This window comes from Ambystoma mexicanum, chromosome 13 (assembly GCF_040938575.1).
Source record: "Ambystoma mexicanum isolate Mex_15411 chromosome 13, UKY_AmexF1_1, whole genome shotgun sequence".
NCBI lineage: Eukaryota > Metazoa > Chordata > Amphibia > Caudata > Ambystomatidae > Ambystoma > Ambystoma mexicanum.
Genome location: NC_090938.1, coordinates 297,378,388 through 297,396,621, shown reverse-complemented (window position 1 = coordinate 297,396,621; position 18,234 = coordinate 297,378,388).

Below are 18,234 nucleotides of genomic sequence, written 5' to 3'. Positions count from 1 at the left end.
AGATTAGCGGAGTGGACCCCCAAAGGTCTAATCATGTTATAGGACGGGTCTCAGGTTTGGTATTAGAAGCATTGAGATATCAAGTCTCATGGTATAGGAAGGGTCTCAGAATTGGAATGGGAAGGAGTTGGATAACACATCTCAAGCTATAGCAAGGGTCTCAGGATTGGAATGGGAAGAAGTTTGATATCACATCTCATGCCATAGTATGGGTCTCATGTTTGGTAGAAGCATTGGGATATCACATCTCATGCTATCGGAAGGGTATCAGTATTGGATTTGGAAGGAGTTGGATATCCCATCATGCTATAGGAAGGGTCTCAGGTTGGAATGGGAAGGAGTTGGATATCACATCTCATGTTATAGGAAGGGTCTCAGGATTGGAATGGGAAGGACTTGGATATCATATCTCATGCTATGGGAAGGCTCTCAGGTTTGGAAGGGGAAGGAGTTGGATATCACATCTCAAGCTATAGGAAGGGTCTCAGGTTTGGTATTAGAAGCATTGAGATATCACATCTCATGCTATAGGAAGGGTCTCAGGATTGGAATGGGAAGGAGTTGGATATCACATCTCAAGCTATAGGAAGGGTCTCAGGTTTGGTATAAGCATTGAGATATCACATCTCATGCTATAGGAAGGGTGTCAGAATTGGAATGGGAAGGAGTTGGATATCACATCTCATGTTATAGGAAAGATCTCAGGTTTGGTATTAGAAGCATTGAGACATCAAATCTCATGTTATAGGAAGGGTCTCAGGATTGGAATGGGAAGAAGTTGGATATCACATCTCATGCTATAGGAAGGGTCTCAGGATTGGAATGGGAAGGAGTTGTATATGACGTCTCATGCCATAGGAAGGGTCTCAGGTTTGGTATAAGCATTGAGATATCACATCACATGCTATAGGAAGGGTCTCAGGATTGGAATGGGAAGGACTTGGATATCACATCTCATGCTATAGGCAGGGTCTCAGGTTTGGAAAGGGAAGGAGTTGGATATCACATTTCATGTTAGAGGTAGGATCTCAGTTTTGGTATTAGAGGCATTGAGATATCACATCTCATACTATCAGAAGGGTCTCAGGATTGGAATGGGAAGGAGTTGGATATCACATCTCATGCTAAAGGGAGGGTCTCAGGTTTGGAAGGGGAAGGAGTTTGATATCACATCTCATGCCATAGTATGGGTCTCAGGTTTGGTAGAAGCATTGGGATATCACATCTCATGCTATCGGAAGGGTATCAGTATTGGATTTGGAAGGAGTTGGATATCCCATCTCATGCTATAGGAAGGGTCTCAGGTTGGAATGGGAAGGAGTTGGATATCACATCTCATGTTATAGGAAGGGTTTCAGGATTGGAATGGGAAGGACTTGGATATCATATCTCACGCTAGAGGAAGGGTCTCAGAATTGGAATGGGAAGGAGTTGGATATCACATCTCATGTTATAGGAAAGATCTCAGGTTTGGTATTAGAAGCATTGAGGCTTCAAATCTCATGTTATAGGAAGGGTCTCAGGATTGGAATGGGAAGAAGTTGGATATCACATCTCATGCTATAGGAAGGGTCTCAGGTTTGGTATAAGCATTGAGATATCACATCTCATACTATAGGAAGGGTCTCAGGATTGGAATGGGAAGGAGTTGTATATGACATCTCATGCCATAGGAAGGGTCTCAGGTTTGGTATAAGCATTGAGATATCACATCACATGCTATAAGAAGGGTCTCAGGATTGGAATGGGAAGGACTTGGATATCACATCTCATGCTATAGGCAGGGTCTCAGGTTTGTAAAGGGAAGGAGTTGGATATCACATTTCATGTTAGAGGTAGGATCTCAGGTTTGGTATTAGAGGCATTGAGATATCACATCTCATGCTATCAGAAGGGTCTCAGGATTGGAATGGGAAGGAGTTGGATATCACATCTCATGCTAAAGGGAGGGTCTCAGGTTTGGAAGGGGAAGGAGTTTGATATCACATCTAACGCCATAGTATGGGTCTCAGGTTTGGTAGAAGCTTTGGGATATCACATCTCATGCTATCGGAAGGGTATCAGTATTGGATTTGGAAGGAGTTGGATATCCCATCTCATGCTATAGGAAGGGTCTCAGGTTGGAATGGGAAGGAGTTGGATATCACATCTCATGTTATAGGAAGGGTCTCAGGATTGGAATGGGAAGGACTTGGATATCATATCTCATGCTATAGGAAGGGTCTCAGAATTGGAATGGGAAGGAGTTGGATATCACATCTCATGTTATAGGAAAGATCTCAGGTTTGGTATTAGAAGCATTGAGACATCACATCTCATGTTATAGGAAGGGTCTCAGGATTGGAATGGGAAGAAGTTGGATATCACATCTCATGCTATAGGAAGGGTCTCAGGTTTGGTATAAGCATTGAGATATCACATCTCATGCTATAGGAAGGATCTCAGGATTGGAATGGGAAGAAGTTGGATATCACACCTCATGCTATAGGAAGGATCTCAGATTTGGTATTAGAAGCATTGAGATATCACATCTCATGCTATCGGAAGGGTCTCAGGATTGGAATGGGAAGGATTTGGATATCACATCTCATGTCATAGGAAGGATCTCAGGTTTGGTATTAGAAGCATTGATATATCACATCTCATGCTATAGGAATGGTCTCAGGATTGGAATGGGTAGGAGTTGGATATTACATTCTTGCTATAGGAAGGGTCTCATGTTTGGAATGGGAAGGAGTTGGATATCACATATGCTATAGGAAGGATCTCAGGTTTGGTATTAGAAGCATTGAGATATCACATCTCATGCTATCGGAAGGGTCTCAGGATTGGAATGGGAATGATTTGGATATCACATCTCATGTTATAGGAAGGGTCTCAGGTTTGGTATAAGCATTGAGATATCACATCTCTGCTATCGGAAGTGGCTCAGGATTGGAATGGGAAGGAGTTGGATATCCCATCTCATGTTATAGGACGGGTCTCTGGTTTGGTATTAGAATCATTGAGAGATCACATCGCATGCTGTAGGAAGGGTCTAAGGATTGGAATGGGATGGACTTGGACATCACATCTCATGCTATAGGTAGGCTTTCAGGTTTGGTATAAGCATTGAGATATCACATCTCATGCTATAGGAAGGGTCTCAGGATTGGAATGGGACCGATTTGGATATCACATCTCATGCTATAGGAAGGGTCTCAGGTTTGGTATACGCATGGAGAAATCACTTCTCAGGCTATAGGAAGGGTCTCAGGATTGGAATGGGAAGGAGTTGGATATCACATCTCATGCTATAGGAAGGGTCTCAGATTTGGTATAAGCATTGAGATATCACATCTCATGCTATAGGAAGGGTCTCAGGATTGGAATGGGAAGGAGTTGTATATGACATCTCAGGCCATAGGAAGGGTCTCAGGTTTGGTATAAGCATTGAGATATCACATCTCTGCTATCGGAAGGGTCTCAGGATTGGAATGGGAAGGACTTGGATGTCACATCTCATGCTATAAGGGAGGGTCTCAAGTTTGATATTAGAAGCATTGAGATAACAAATCTCATGATATCGGAATAGTCTCACATTGGAATGGGAAGGAGTTGGATATCACATCTCATGATATAGGAAGGGTCTAAGGTTTGGAAGGGGAAGGATTTGGATATCACATCTCATGTTATAGGACGGGTCTCGGGTTTGGTATTAGAAGCATTGAGATATCAAGTCTCATGGTATAGGAAGGGTCTCAGAATTGGAATGGGAAGGAGTTGGATAACACATCTCAAGCTATAGGAAGGGTCTCAGGATTGGAATGGGAAGAAGTTTGATATCACATCTCATGCCATAGTATGGGTCTCAGGTTTGGTAGAAGCATTGGGATATCACATCTCATGCTATCGGAAGGGTATCAGTATTGGATTTGGAAGGAGTTGGATATCCCATCATGCTATAGGAAGGGTCTCAGGTTGGAATGGGAAGGAGTTGGATATCACATCTCATGTTATAGGAAGGGTCTCAGGATTGGAATGGGAAGGAGTTGGATATCACATCTCATGTTATAGGAAGGGTCTCAGGATTGGAATGGGAAGGACTTGGATATCATATCTCATGCTATAGGAAGGGTCTCAGAATTGGAATGGGAAGGAGTTGGATATCACATCTCATGCTATAGGCAGGGTCTCAGGTTTGTAAAGGGAAGGAGTTGGATATCACATTTCATGTTAGAGGTAGGATCTCAGGTTTGGTATTAGAGGCATTGAGATATCACATCTCATGCTATCAGAAGGGTCTCAGGATTGGAATGGGAAGGAGTTGGATATCACATCTCATGCTAAAGGGAGGGTCTCAGGTTTGGAAGGGGAAGGAGTTTGATATCACATCTCATGCCATAGTATGGGTCTCAGGTTTGGTAGAAGCTTTGGGATATCACATCTCATGCTATCGGAAGGGTATCAGTATTGGATTTGGAAGGAGTTGGATATCCCATCTCATGCTATAGGAAGGGTCTCAGGTTGGAATGGGAAGGAGTTGGATATCACATCTCATGTTATAGGAAGGGTCTCAGGATTGGAATGGGAAGGACTTGGATATCATATCTCATGCTATAGGAAGGGTCTCAGAATTGGAATGGGAAGGAGTTGGATATCACATCTCATGTTATAGGAAAGATCTCAGGTTTGGTATTAGAAGCATTGAGACATCACATCTCATGTTATAGGAAGGGTCTCAGGATTGGAATGGGAAGAAGTTGGATATCACATCTCATGCTATAGGAAGGGTCTCAGGTTTGGTATAAGCATTGAGATATCACATCTCATGCTATAGGAAGGGTCTCAGGATTGGAATGGGAAGAAGTTGGATATCACATCTCATGCTATAGGAAGGATCTCAGATTTGGTATTAGAAGCATTGAGATATCACATCTCATGCTATCGGAAGGGTCTCAGGATTGGAATGGGAAGGATTTGGATATCACATCTCATGTCATAGGAAGGATCTCAGGTTTGGTATTAGAAGCATTGATATATCACATCTCATGCTATAGGAATGGTCTCAGGATTGGAATGGGTAGGAGTTGGATATTACATTCTTGCTATAGGAAGGGTCTCATGTTTGGAATGGGAAGGAGTTGGATATCACATATGCTATAGGAAGGATCTCAGGTTTGGTATTAGAAGCATTGAGATATCACATCTCATGCTATCGGAAGGGTCTCAGGATTGGAATGGGAATGATTTGGATATCACATCTCATGTTATAGGAAGGGTCTCAGTTTTGGTATAAGCATTGAGATATCACATCTCTGCTATCGGAAGTGGCTCAGGATTGGAATGGGAAGGAGTTGGATATCCCATCTCATGTTATAGGACGGGTCTCTGGTTTGGTATTAGAATCATTGAGAGATCACATCGCATGCTGTAGGAAGGGTCTAAGGATTGGAATGGGATGGACTTGGACATCACATCTCATGCTATAGGTAGGCTTTCAGGTTTGGTATAAGCATTGAGATATCACATCTCATGCTATAGGAAGGGTCTCAGGATTGGAATGGGACCGATTTGGATATCACATCTCATGCTATAGGAAGGGTCTCAGGTTTGGTATACGCATGGAGAAATCACTTCTCAGGCTATAGGAAGGGTCTCAGGATTGGAATGGGAAGGAGTTGGATATCACATCTCATGCTATAGGAAGGGTCTCAGATTTGGTATAAGCATTGAGATATCACATCTCATGCTATAGGAAGGGTCTCAGGATTGGAATGGGAAGGAGTTGTATATGACATCTCAGGCCATAGGAAGGGTCTCAGGTTTGGTATAAGCATTGAGATATCACATCTCTGCTATCGGAAGGGTCTCAGGATTGGAATGGGAAGGACTTGGATGTCACATCTCATGCTATAAGGGAGGGTCTCAAGTTTGATATTAGAAGCATTGAGATAACAAATCTCATGATATCGGAATAGTCTCACATTGGAATGGGAAGGAGTTGGATATCACATCTCATGATATAGGAAGGGTCTAAGGTTTGGAAGGGGAAGGATTTGGATATCACATCTCATGTTATAGGACGGGTCTCGGGTTTGGTATTAGAAGCATTGAGATATCAAGTCTCATGGTATAGGAAGGGTCTCAGAATTGGAATGGGAAGGAGTTGGATAACACATCTCAAGCTATAGGAAGGGTCTCAGGATTGGAATGGGAAGAAGTTTGATATCACATCTCATGCCATAGTATGGGTCTCAGGTTTGGTAGAAGCATTGGGATATCACATCTCATGCTATCGGAAGGGTATCAGTATTGGATTTGGAAGGAGTTGGATATCCCATCATGCTATAGGAAGGGTCTCAGGTTGGAATGGGAAGGAGTTGGATATCACATCTCATGTTATAGGAAGGGTCTCAGGATTGGAATGGGAAGGACTTGGATATCATATCTCATGCTATGGGAAGGCTCTCAGGTTTGGAAGGGGAAGGAGTTGGATATCACATCTCAAGCTATAGGAAGGGTCTCAGGTTTGGTATTAGAAGCATTGAGATATCACATCTCATGCTATAGGAAGGGTCTCAGGATTGGAATGGGAAGGAGTTGGATATCACATCTCAAGCTATAGGAAGGGTCTCAGGTTTGGTATAAGCATTGAGATATCAGATCTCATGCTATAGGAAGGGTCTCAGAATTGGAATGGGAAGGAGTTGGATATCACATCTCATGTTATAGGAAAGATCTCAGGTTTGGTATTAGAAGCATTGAGACATCAAATCTCATGTTATAGGAAGGGTCTCAGGATTGGAATTTGAAGAAGTTGGATATCACATCTCATGCTATAGGAAGGGTCTCAGGTTTGGTATAAGCATTGAGATATCACATCTCATGCTATAGGAAGGGTCTCAGGATTGGAATGGGAAGGAGTTGTATATGAAATCTCATGCCATAGGAAGGGTCTCAGGTTTGGTATAAGCATTGAGATATCACATCACATGCTATAGGAAGGGTCTCAGGATTGGAATGGGAAGGACTTGGATATCACATCTCATGCTATAGGCAGGGTCTCAGGTTTGGAAAGGGAAGGAGTTGGATATCACATTTCATGTTAGAGGTAGGATCTCAGGTTTGGTATTAGAGGCATTGAGATATCACATCTCATGCTATCAGAAGGGTCTCAGGATTGGAATGGGAAGGAGTTGGATATCACATCTCATGCTAAAGGGAGGGTCTCAGGTTTGGAAGGGGAAGGATTTGGATATCACATCTCATGTTATAGGAAGGATCTCAGGTTTGGTATTAGAAGCATTGAGATATCACATCTCATGCTATCGGAAGTATCTCAGGTTTGGTATTAGAGGCATTGAGATATCACATCTCATGCTATCATAAGAGTCTCAGGATTGGAATGGGAAGGAGTTGGATTTCACATCTCATGCTAAAGGGAGGGTCTCAGGTTTGGAAGGGGAAGGATTTGGATATCACATCACATGTTATAGGAAGGATCTCAGGCTTGGTATTAGAAGCATTGAGATATCACATCTCATGCTATAAGAAGGGTCTCAGGATTGGAATGGGATGGAGTTGGATATCACATCTCATGCTAAAGGAAGGGTCTCAGGTTTGGTAGAAGCATTGGGATATCACATCTCATGCTATCGGAAGGGTATCAGAATTGGATTTGGAAGGAGTTGGATATCCCATCTCATGCTATAGGAAGGGTCTCAGGTTGAAATGGGAAGGAGTTGGATATCACATCTCATGTTATAGGAAGGGTCTCAGGATTGGTTTTAGAGGCATTGAGATATCACATCTCATGCTATCAGAAGGGTCTCAGGATTGGAATGGGAAGGAGTTGGATTTCACATCTCATGCTAAAGGGAGGGTCTCAGGTTTGGAAGGGGAAGGATTTGGATATCACATCTCATGTTATAGGAAGGATCTCAGGTTTGGTATTAGAAGTATTGAGATATCACATCTCATGCTATAAGAAGGGTCTCAGGATTGGAATGGGATGGAGTTGGATATCACATCTCATGCTAAAGGAAGGGTGTCAGGTTTGGTAGAATCATTGAGATATCACATCTCATGCTATCGGAAATGTCTCAGGATTGGAATGGGAAGGAGCTGGATATCACATCTCATGCTAAAGGAAGGGTCTCAGGTTTGGAACGGGAAGGAGTTGGATATCACATCTCATGTTATAGGAAGGGTCTCAGGTTTGGTATAAGCATTGAGATATCATATCTCTGCTATCGGAAGTGTCTCAGGATTGGAATGGGAAGGAGTTGGATATCCCATCTCATGTTATAGGATGGGTCTCAGGTTTGTTATTAGAATCATTGAGATATCATATTGCATGCTGTAGGAAGGGTCTAAGTATTGGAATGGGAAGGACTTGGATATCACATCTCATGCTATAGATAGGCTCTCAGGTTTGGAGGAAAGGGAAGGAGTTGGATATCACATTTCATGTTAGAGGAAGGATCTCAGGTTTGGTATTAGAGGCATTGAGACATCACATCTCATGCTATAGGAAGGGTCTCAGGATTGGAATGGGAAGGAGTTGGATATCACATCTCATGCTATAGGAAGGGTCTCAGGTTAGGTATAAGCATTGAGATATCACATCCCATGCTATAGGAAGGGTCTCAGGATTGGAATGGGAAGGAGTTGTATATGACATCTCATGCCGTAGGAAGGGTCTCAGGTTTGATATAAGCATTGAGATATCACATCTCTGCAATCGAAAGGGTCTCGGGATTGGAATCGGAAGGAGTTGGATATCCCATCTCATGTTATAGGAAGAGTCTCAGGTTTGGTATTAGAAGCATTGAGATATTACATCTCATGCTATAGGAAGTGTCTCAGGATTGGAATGGGAAGGACTTGGATATCACATCTCATGCTATAGGGAGGGTCTCAAGTTTGATATTAGAAGCATTGAGATATCACATCTCATGCTATAGGAAGGGTCTCAGGATTAGAATGGGAAGGAGTTGGATATCACATCTCATGCTATAGGAAGGGTCTCAGGTTTGGTATAAGCAGTGAGATATCACATCTCATGCTATAGGAAGTGTCTCAGGATTGGAATGGGAAGGAGTTGGATATCACATCTCATGTTATAGGAAGGATCTCAGGTTTGGTATAAGCATTGAGATATCACATCTCTGCTATCGGAATGGTCTCAGGATTGGAATGGGAAGGAGTTGGATATTCCCATCTCATGATAAAGGAAGGGTCTAAGGTTTGGAAGGGGAAGGATTTGGATATCACATCTCATGTCATAGGACGGGTCTCAGGTTTGGTATTAGAAGCATTGAGATATCACTTCTCATGCTATAGGAAGGGTCTCAGGATTGGAATGGGAAGGACTTGGATATCACATCTCATGCTATAGGGAGGGTCTGAAGTTTGATATTAGAAGCATTGAGATATGACATCTCATGATATCGGAAGGGTCTCAGGATTGGAATGGGAAGGAGTTGGATATCACATCTCATGATAAAGGAAGGGTCTAAGGTTTGGAAGGGGAAGGATTTGGATATCACATCTCATGTTATAGGACGGGTCTCAGGTTTGGTATTAGAAGCATTGAGATATCAAGTCTCATGGTATAGGAAGGGTCTCAGAATTGGAATGGGAAGGAGTTGGATATCACATCTCAAGCTATAGTAAGGGTCTCAGGATTGGAATGGGAAGGAGTTTGATATCACATCTCATGCCATAGTATGGGTCTCAGGTTTGGTAGAAGCATTGGGATATCACATCTCATGCTATCGGAAGGGTATCAGTATTGGATTTGGAAGGAGTTGGATATCTCATCTCATGCTATAGGAAGGGTCTCAGGTTGGAATGGGAAGGAGTTGGATATCACATCTCATGTTATAGGAAGGGTCTCAGGATTGGAATGGGAAGGACTTGGATATCATATCTCATGCTATAGGAAGGCTCTCAGGTTTGGAAGGGGAAGGAGTTGGATATCACATTTCATGGTAGAGGAAGGATCTCAGGTTTGGTATAAGAGGCATTGAGATATCACATCTCATGCTATAGGAAGGGTCTCAGGTTTGGTATAAGCAGTGAGATATCACATCTCATGCTATAGGAAGTGTCTCAGGATTGGAATGGGAAGGAGTTGGATATCACATCTCATGCCATAGTATGGGTCTCAGGTTTGGTAGAAGCATTGGGATATCACATCTCATGCTATCGGAAGGGTATCAGTATTGGATTTGGAAGGAGTTGGATATCCCATCTCATGTTATAGGAAGGGTCTCAGGATTGGAATGGGAAGGCCTTGGATATCATATCTCATGCTATAGGAAGGCTCTCAGGTTTGGAAGGGAAAGGAGTTGGATATCACATCTCATGTTATAGGAAGGGTCTCAGGATTGGAATGGGAAGGACTTGGATATCATATCTCATGCTATAGGAAGGCTCTCAGGTTTGGAAGGGGAAGGAGTTGGATATCACATCTCATGCTATAGGAAGAGTCTCAGGTTTGGTATAAGCATTGAGATATCACATCTCATGCTATAGGAATGGTCTCAGGATTGGAATGGGTAGGAGTTGGATATTACATTCTTGCTATAGGAAGGGTCTCATGTTTGGAAAGGGAAGGAGTTGGATATCTCATATGCTATAGGAAGGATCTCAGGTTTGGTATTAGAAGCATTGAGATGTCACATCTCATGCTATCGGAAGGGTCTCAGGATTGGAATGGGAATGATTTGGATATCACATCTCATGTTATAGGAAGGGTCTCAGGTTTGGTATAAGCATTGAGATATCACATCTCTGCTATCGGAAGTGGCTCAGGATTGGAATGGGAAGGATTTGGATATCCCATCTCATGTTATAGGACGGGTCTCTGGTTTGGTATTAGAATCATTGAGATATCACATCGCATGCTGTAGGAAGGGTCTAAGGATTGGAATGGGATGGACTTGGACATCACATCTCATGCTATAGGTAGGCTCTCAGGTTTGGTATAAGCATTGAGATATCACATCTCATGCTATAGGAAGGGTCTCAAGATTGGAATGGGACGGATTTGGATATCACATCTCATGCTATAGGAAGGGTCTCAGGTTTCGTATACGCATGGAGATATCACTTCTCATGCTATAGGAAGGGTCTCAGGATTGGAATGAGAAGGAGTTGGATATCACATCTCATGCTATAGGAAGGGTCTCAGATTTGGTATAAGCATTGAGATATCACATCTCATGCTATAGGAAGGGTCTCAGGATTGGAATGGGAAGGAGTTGTATATGACATCTCAGGCCATAGGAAGGGTCTCAGGTTTGGTATAAGCATTGAGATATCACATCTCTGCTATCGGAAGGGTCTCAGGATTGGAATGGGAAGGACTTGGATGTCAAATCTCATGCTATAGGGAGGGTCTCAAGTTTGATATTAGAAGCATTGAGATAACAAATCTCATGATATCGGAAGGGTCTCAAGATTGGAATGGGAAGGAGTTGGATATCACATCTCATGATATATGAAGGGTCTCAGGTTTGGAAGGGGAAGGATTTGGATATCACATCTCATGTTATAGGACGGGTATCAGGTTTGGTATTAGAAGCATTGAGATATCAAGTCTCATGGTATAGGAAGGGTCTCAGAATTGGAATGGGAAGGAGTTGGATAACACATCTCAAGCTATAGCAAGGGTCTCAGGATTGGAATGGGAAGAAGTTTGATATCACATCTCATGCCATAGTATGGGTCTCATGTTTGGTAGAAGCATTGGGATATCACATCTCATGCTATCGGAAGGGTATCAGTATTGGATTTGGAAGGAGTTGGATATCCCATCATGCTATAGGAAGGGTCTCAGGTTGGAATGGGAAGGAGTTGGATATCACATCTCATGTTATAGGAAGGGTCTCAGGATTGGAATGGGAAGGACTTGGATATCATATCTCATGCTATGGGAAGGCTCTCAGGTTTGGAAGGGGAAGGAGTTGGATATCACATCTCAAGCTATAGGAAGGGTCTCAGGTTTGGTATTAGAAGCATTGAGATATCACATCTCATGCTATAGGAAGGGTCTCAGGATTGGAAGGGGAAGGAGTTGGATATCACATCTCATGCTAAAGGAAGGGTCTCAGGTTTGGAACGGGAAGGAGTTGGATATCACATCTCATGTTATAGGAAGGGTCTCAGGTTTGGTATAAGCATTGAGATATCATATCTCTGCTATCGGAAGTGTCTCAGGATTGGAATGGGAAGGAGTTGGATATCCCATCTCATGTTATAGGATGGGTCTCAGGTTTGTTATTAGAATCATTGAGATATCATATTGCATGCTGTAGGAAGGGTCTAAGTATTGGAATGGGAAGGACTTGGATATCACATCTCATGCTATAGATAGGCTCTCAGGTTTGGAGGAAAGGGAAGGAGTTGGATATCACATTTCATGTTAGAGGAAGGATCTCAGGTTTGGTATTAGAGGCATTGAGACATCACATCTCATGCTATAGGAAGGGTCTCAGGATTGGAATGGGAAGGAGTTGGATATCACATCTCATGCTATAGGAAGGGTCTCAGGTTAGGTATAAGCATTGAGATATCACATCTCATGCTATAGGAAGGGTCTCAGGATTGGAATGGGAAGGAGTTGTATATGACATCTCATGCCGTAGGAAGGGTCTCAGGTTTGGTATAAGCATTGAGATATCACATCTCTGCAATCGAAAGGGTCTCAGGATTGGAATCGGAAGGAGTTGGATATCCCATCTCATGTTATAAGAAGAGTCTCAGGTTTGGTATTAGAAGCATTGAGATATTACATCTCATGCTATAGGAAGTGTCTCAGGATTGGAATGGGAAGGACTTGGATATCACATCTCATGCTATAGGGAGGGTCTCAAGTTTGATATTAGAAGCATTGAGATATCACATCTCATGCTATAGGAAGGGTCTCAGGATTAGAATGGGAAGGAGTTGGATATCACATCTCATGCTATAGGAAGGGTCTCAGGTTTGGTATAAGCAGTGAGATATCACATCTCATGCTATAGGAAGTGTCTCAGGATTGGAATGGGAAGGAGTTGGATATCACATCTCATGTTATAGGAAGGATCTCAGGTTTGGTATAAGCATTGAGATATCACATCTCTGCTATCGGAATGGTCTCAGGATTGGAATGGGAAGGAGTTGGATATTCCCATCTCATGATAAAGGAAGGGTCTAAGGTTTGGAAGGGGAAGGATTTGGATATCACATCTCATGTTATAGGACGGGTCTCAGGTTTGGTATTAGAAGCATTGAGATATCACTTCTCATGCTATAGGAAGGGTCTCAGGATTGGAATGGGAAGGACTTGGATATCACATCTCATGCTATAGGGAGGGTCTGAAGTTTGATATTAGAAGCATTGAGATATGACATCTCATGATATCGGAAGGGTCTCAGGATTGGAATGGGAAGGAGTTGGATATCACATCTCATGATAAAGGAAGGGTCTAAGGTTTGGAAGGGGAAGGATTTGGATATCACATCTCATGTTATAGGACGGGTCTCAGGTTTGGTATTAGAAGCATTGAGATATCAAGTCTCATGGTATAGGAAGGGTCTCAGAATTGGAATGGGAAGGAGTTGGATAACACATCTCAAGCTATAGGAAGGGTCTCAGGATTGGAATGGGAAGAAGTTTGATATCACATCTCATGCCATAGTATGGGTCTCAGGTTTGGTAGAAGCATTGGGATATCACATCTCATGCTATCGGAAGGGTATCAGTATTGGATTTGGAAGGAGTTGGATATCCCATCATGCTATAGGAAGGCTCTCAGGTTGGAATGGGAAGGAGTTGGATATCACATCTCATGTTATAGGAAGGGTCTCAGGATTGGAATGGGAAGGACTTGGATATCATATCTCATGCTATGGGAAGGCTCTCAGGTTTGGAAGGGGAAGGAGTTGGATATCACATCTCAAGCTATAGGAAGGGTCTCAGGTTTGGTATTAGAAGCATTGAGATATCACATCTCATGCTATAGGAAGGGTCTCAGGATTGGAATGGGAAGGAGTTGGATATCACATCTCAAGCTATAGGAAGGGTCTCAGGTTTGGTATAAGCATTGAGATATCACATCTCATGCTATAGGAAGGGTCTCAGAATTGGAATGGGAAGGAGTTGGATATCACATCTCATGCTATAGGAAGGGTCTCAGGTTTGGTATAAGCAGTGAGATATCACATCTCATGCTATAGGAAGTGTCTCAGGATTGGAATGGGAAGGAGTTGGATATCACATCTCATGTTATAGGAAGGATCTCAGGTTTGGTATAAGCATTGAGATATCACATCTCTGCTATCGGAATGGTCTCAGGATTGGAATGGGAAGGAGTTGGATATTCCCATCTCATGATAAAGGAAGGGTCTAAGGTTTGGAAGGGGAAGGATTTGGATATCACATCTCATGTCATAGGACGGGTCTCAGGTTTGGTATTAGAAGCATTGAGATATCACTTCTCATGCTATAGGAAGGGTCTCAGGATTGGAATGGGAAGGACTTGGATATCACATCTCATGCTATAGGGAGGGTCTGAAGTTTGATATTAGAAGCATTGAGATATGACATCTCATGATATCGGAAGGGTCTCAGGATTGGAATGGGAAGGAGTTGGATATCACATCTCATGATAAAGGAAGGGTCTAAGGTTTGGAAGGGGAAGGATTTGGATATCACATCTCATGTTATAGGACGGGTCTCAGGTTTGGTATTAGAAGCATTGAGATATCAAGTCTCATGGTATAGGAAGGGTCTCAGAATTGGAATGGGAAGGAGTTGGATATCACATCTCAAGCTATAGTAAGGGTCTCAGGATTGGAATGGGAAGGAGTTTGATATCACATCTCATGCCATAGTATGGGTCTCAGGTTTGGTAGAAGCATTGGGATATCACATCTCATGCTATCGGAAGGGTATCAGTATTGGATTTGGAAGGAGTTGGATATCTCATCTCATGCTATAGGAAGGGTCTCAGGTTGGAATGGGAAGGAGTTGGATATCACATCTCATGTTATAGGAAGGGTCTCAGGATTGGAATGGGAAGGACTTGGATATCATATCTCATGCTATAGGAAGGCTCTCAGGTTTGGAAGGGGAAGGAGTTGGATATCACATTTCATGGTAGAGGAAGGATCTCAGGTTTGGTATAAGAGGCATTGAGATATCACATCTCATGCTATAGGAAGGGTCTCAGGTTTGGTATAAGCAGTGAGATATCACATCTCATGCTATAGGAAGTGTCTCAGGATTGGAATGGGAAGGAGTTGGATATCACATCTCATGCCATAGTATGGGTCTCAGGTTTGGTAGAAGCATTGGGATATCACATCTCATGCTATCGGAAGGGTATCAGTATTGGATTTGGAAGGAGTTGGATATCCCATCTCATGTTATAGGAAGGGTCTCAGGATTGGAATGGGAAGGCCTTGGATATCATATCTCATGCTATAGGAAGGCTCTCAGGTTTGGAAGGGAAAGGAGTTGGATATCACATCTCATGTTATAGGAAGGGTCTCAGGATTGGAATGGGAAGGACTTGGATATCATATCTCATGCTATAGGAAGGCTCTCAGGTCTGGAAGGGGAAGGAGTTGGATATCACATCTCATGCTATAGGAAGAGTCTCAGGTTTGGTATAAGCATTGAGATATCACATCTCATGCTATAGGAATGGTCTCAGGATTGGAATGGGTAGGAGTTGGATATTACATTCTTGCTATAGGAAGGGTCTCATGTTTGGAAAGGGAAGGAGTTGGATATCTCATATGCTATAGGAAGGATCTCAGGTTTGGTATTAGAAGCATTGAGATGTCACATCTCATGCTATCGGAAGGGTCTCAGGATTGGAATGGGAATGATTTGGATATCACATCTCATGTTATAGGAAGGGTCTCAGGTTTGGTATAAGCATTGAGATATCACATCTCTGCTATCGGAAGTGGCTCAGGATTGGAATGGGAAGGATTTGGATATCCCATCTCATGTTATAGGACGGGTCTCTGGTTTGGTATTAGAATCATTGAGATATCACATCGCATGCTGTAGGAAGGGTCTAAGGATTGGAATGGGATGGACTTGGACATCACATCTCATGCTATAGGTAGGCTCTCAGGTTTGGTATAAGCATTGAGATATCACATCTCATGCTATAGGAAGGGTCTCAAGATTGGAATGGGACGGATTTGGATATCACATCTCATGCTATAGGAAGGGTCTCAGGTTTGGTATACGCATGGAGATATCACTTCTCATGCTATAGGAAGGGTCTCAGGATTGGAATGAGAAGGAGTTGGATATCACATCTCATGCTATAGGAAGGGTCTCAGATTTGGTATAAGCATTGAGATATCACATCTCATGCTATAGGAAGGGTCTCAGGATTGCAATGGGAAGGAGTTGTATATGACATCTCAGGCCATAGGAAGGGTCTCAGGTTTGGTATAAGCATTGAGATATCACATCTCTGCTATCGGAAGGGTCTCAGGATTGGAATGGGAAGGACTTGGATGTCAAATCTCATGCTATAGGGAGGGTCTCAAGTTTGATATTAGAAGCATTGAGATAACAAATCTCATGATATCGGAAGGGTCTCAAGATTGGAATGGGAAGGAGTTGGATATCACATCTCATGATATATGAAGGGTCTCAGGTTTGGAAGGGGAAGGATTTGGATATCACATCTCATGTTATAGGACGGGTATCAGGTTTGGTATTAGAAGCATTGAGATATCAAGTCTCATGGTATAGGAAGGGTCTCAGAATTGGAATGGGAAGGAGTTGGATAACACATCTCAAGCTATAGCAAGGGTCTCAGGATTGGAATGGGAAGAAGTTTGATATCACATCTCATGCCATAGTATGGGTCTCATGTTTGGTAGAAGCATTGGGATATCACATCTCATGCTATCGGAAGGGTATCAGTATTGGATTTGGAAGGAGTTGGATATCCCATCATGCTATAGGAAGGGTCTCAGGTTGGAATGGGAAGGAGTTGGATATCACATCTCATGTTATAGGAAGGGTCTCAGGATTGGAATGGGAAGGACTTGGATATCATATCTCATGCTATGGGAAGGCTCTCAGGTTTGGAAGGGGAAGGAGTTGGATATCACATCTCAAGCTATAGGAAGGGTCTCAGGTTTGGTATTAGAAGCATTGAGATATCACATCTCATGCTATAGGAAGGGTCTCAGGATTGGAAGGGGAAGGAGTTGGATATCACATCTCATGCTAAAGGAAGGGTCTCAGGTTTGGAACGGGAAGGAGTTGGATATCACATCTCATGTTATAGGAAGGGTCTCAGGTTTGGTATAAGCATTGAGATATCATATCTCTGCTATCGGAAGTGTCTCAGGATTGGAATGGGAAGGAGTTGGATATCCCATCTCATGTTATAGGATGGGTCTCAGGTTTGTTATTAGAATCATTGAGATATCATATTGCATGCTGTAGGAAGGGTCTAAGTATTGGAATGGGAAGGACTTGGATATCACATCTCATGCTATAGATAGGCTCTCAGGTTTGGAGGAAAGGGAAGGAGTTGGATATCACATTTCATGTTAGAGGAAGGATCTCAGGTTTGGTATTAGAGGCATTGAGACATCACATCTCATGCTATAGGAAGGGTCTCAGGATTGGAATGGGAAGGAGTTGGATATCACATCTCATGCTATAGGAAGGGTCTCAGGTTAGGTATAAGCATTGAGATATCACATCTCATGCTATAGGAAGGGTCTCAGGATTGGAATGGGAAGGAGTTGTATATGACATCTCATGCCGTAGGAAGGGTCTCAGGTTTGGTATAAGCATTGAGATATCACATCTCTGCAATCGAAAGGGTCTCAGGATTGGAATCGGAAGGAGTTGGATATCCCATCTCATGTTATAAGAAGAGTCTCAGGTTTGGTATTAGAAGCATTGAGATATTACATCTCATGCTATAGGAAGTGTCTCAGGATTGGAATGGGAAGGACTTGGATATCACATCTCATGCTATAGGGAGGGTCTCAAGTTTGATATTAGAAGCATTGAGATATCACATCTCATGCTATAGGAAGGGTCTCAGGATTAGAATGGGAAGGAGTTGGATATCACATCTCATGCTATAGGAAGGGTCTCAGGTTTGGTATAAGCAGTGAGATATCACATCTCATGCTATAGGAAGTGTCTCAGGATTGGAATGGGTAGGAGTTGGATATCACATCTCATGTTATAGGAAGGAT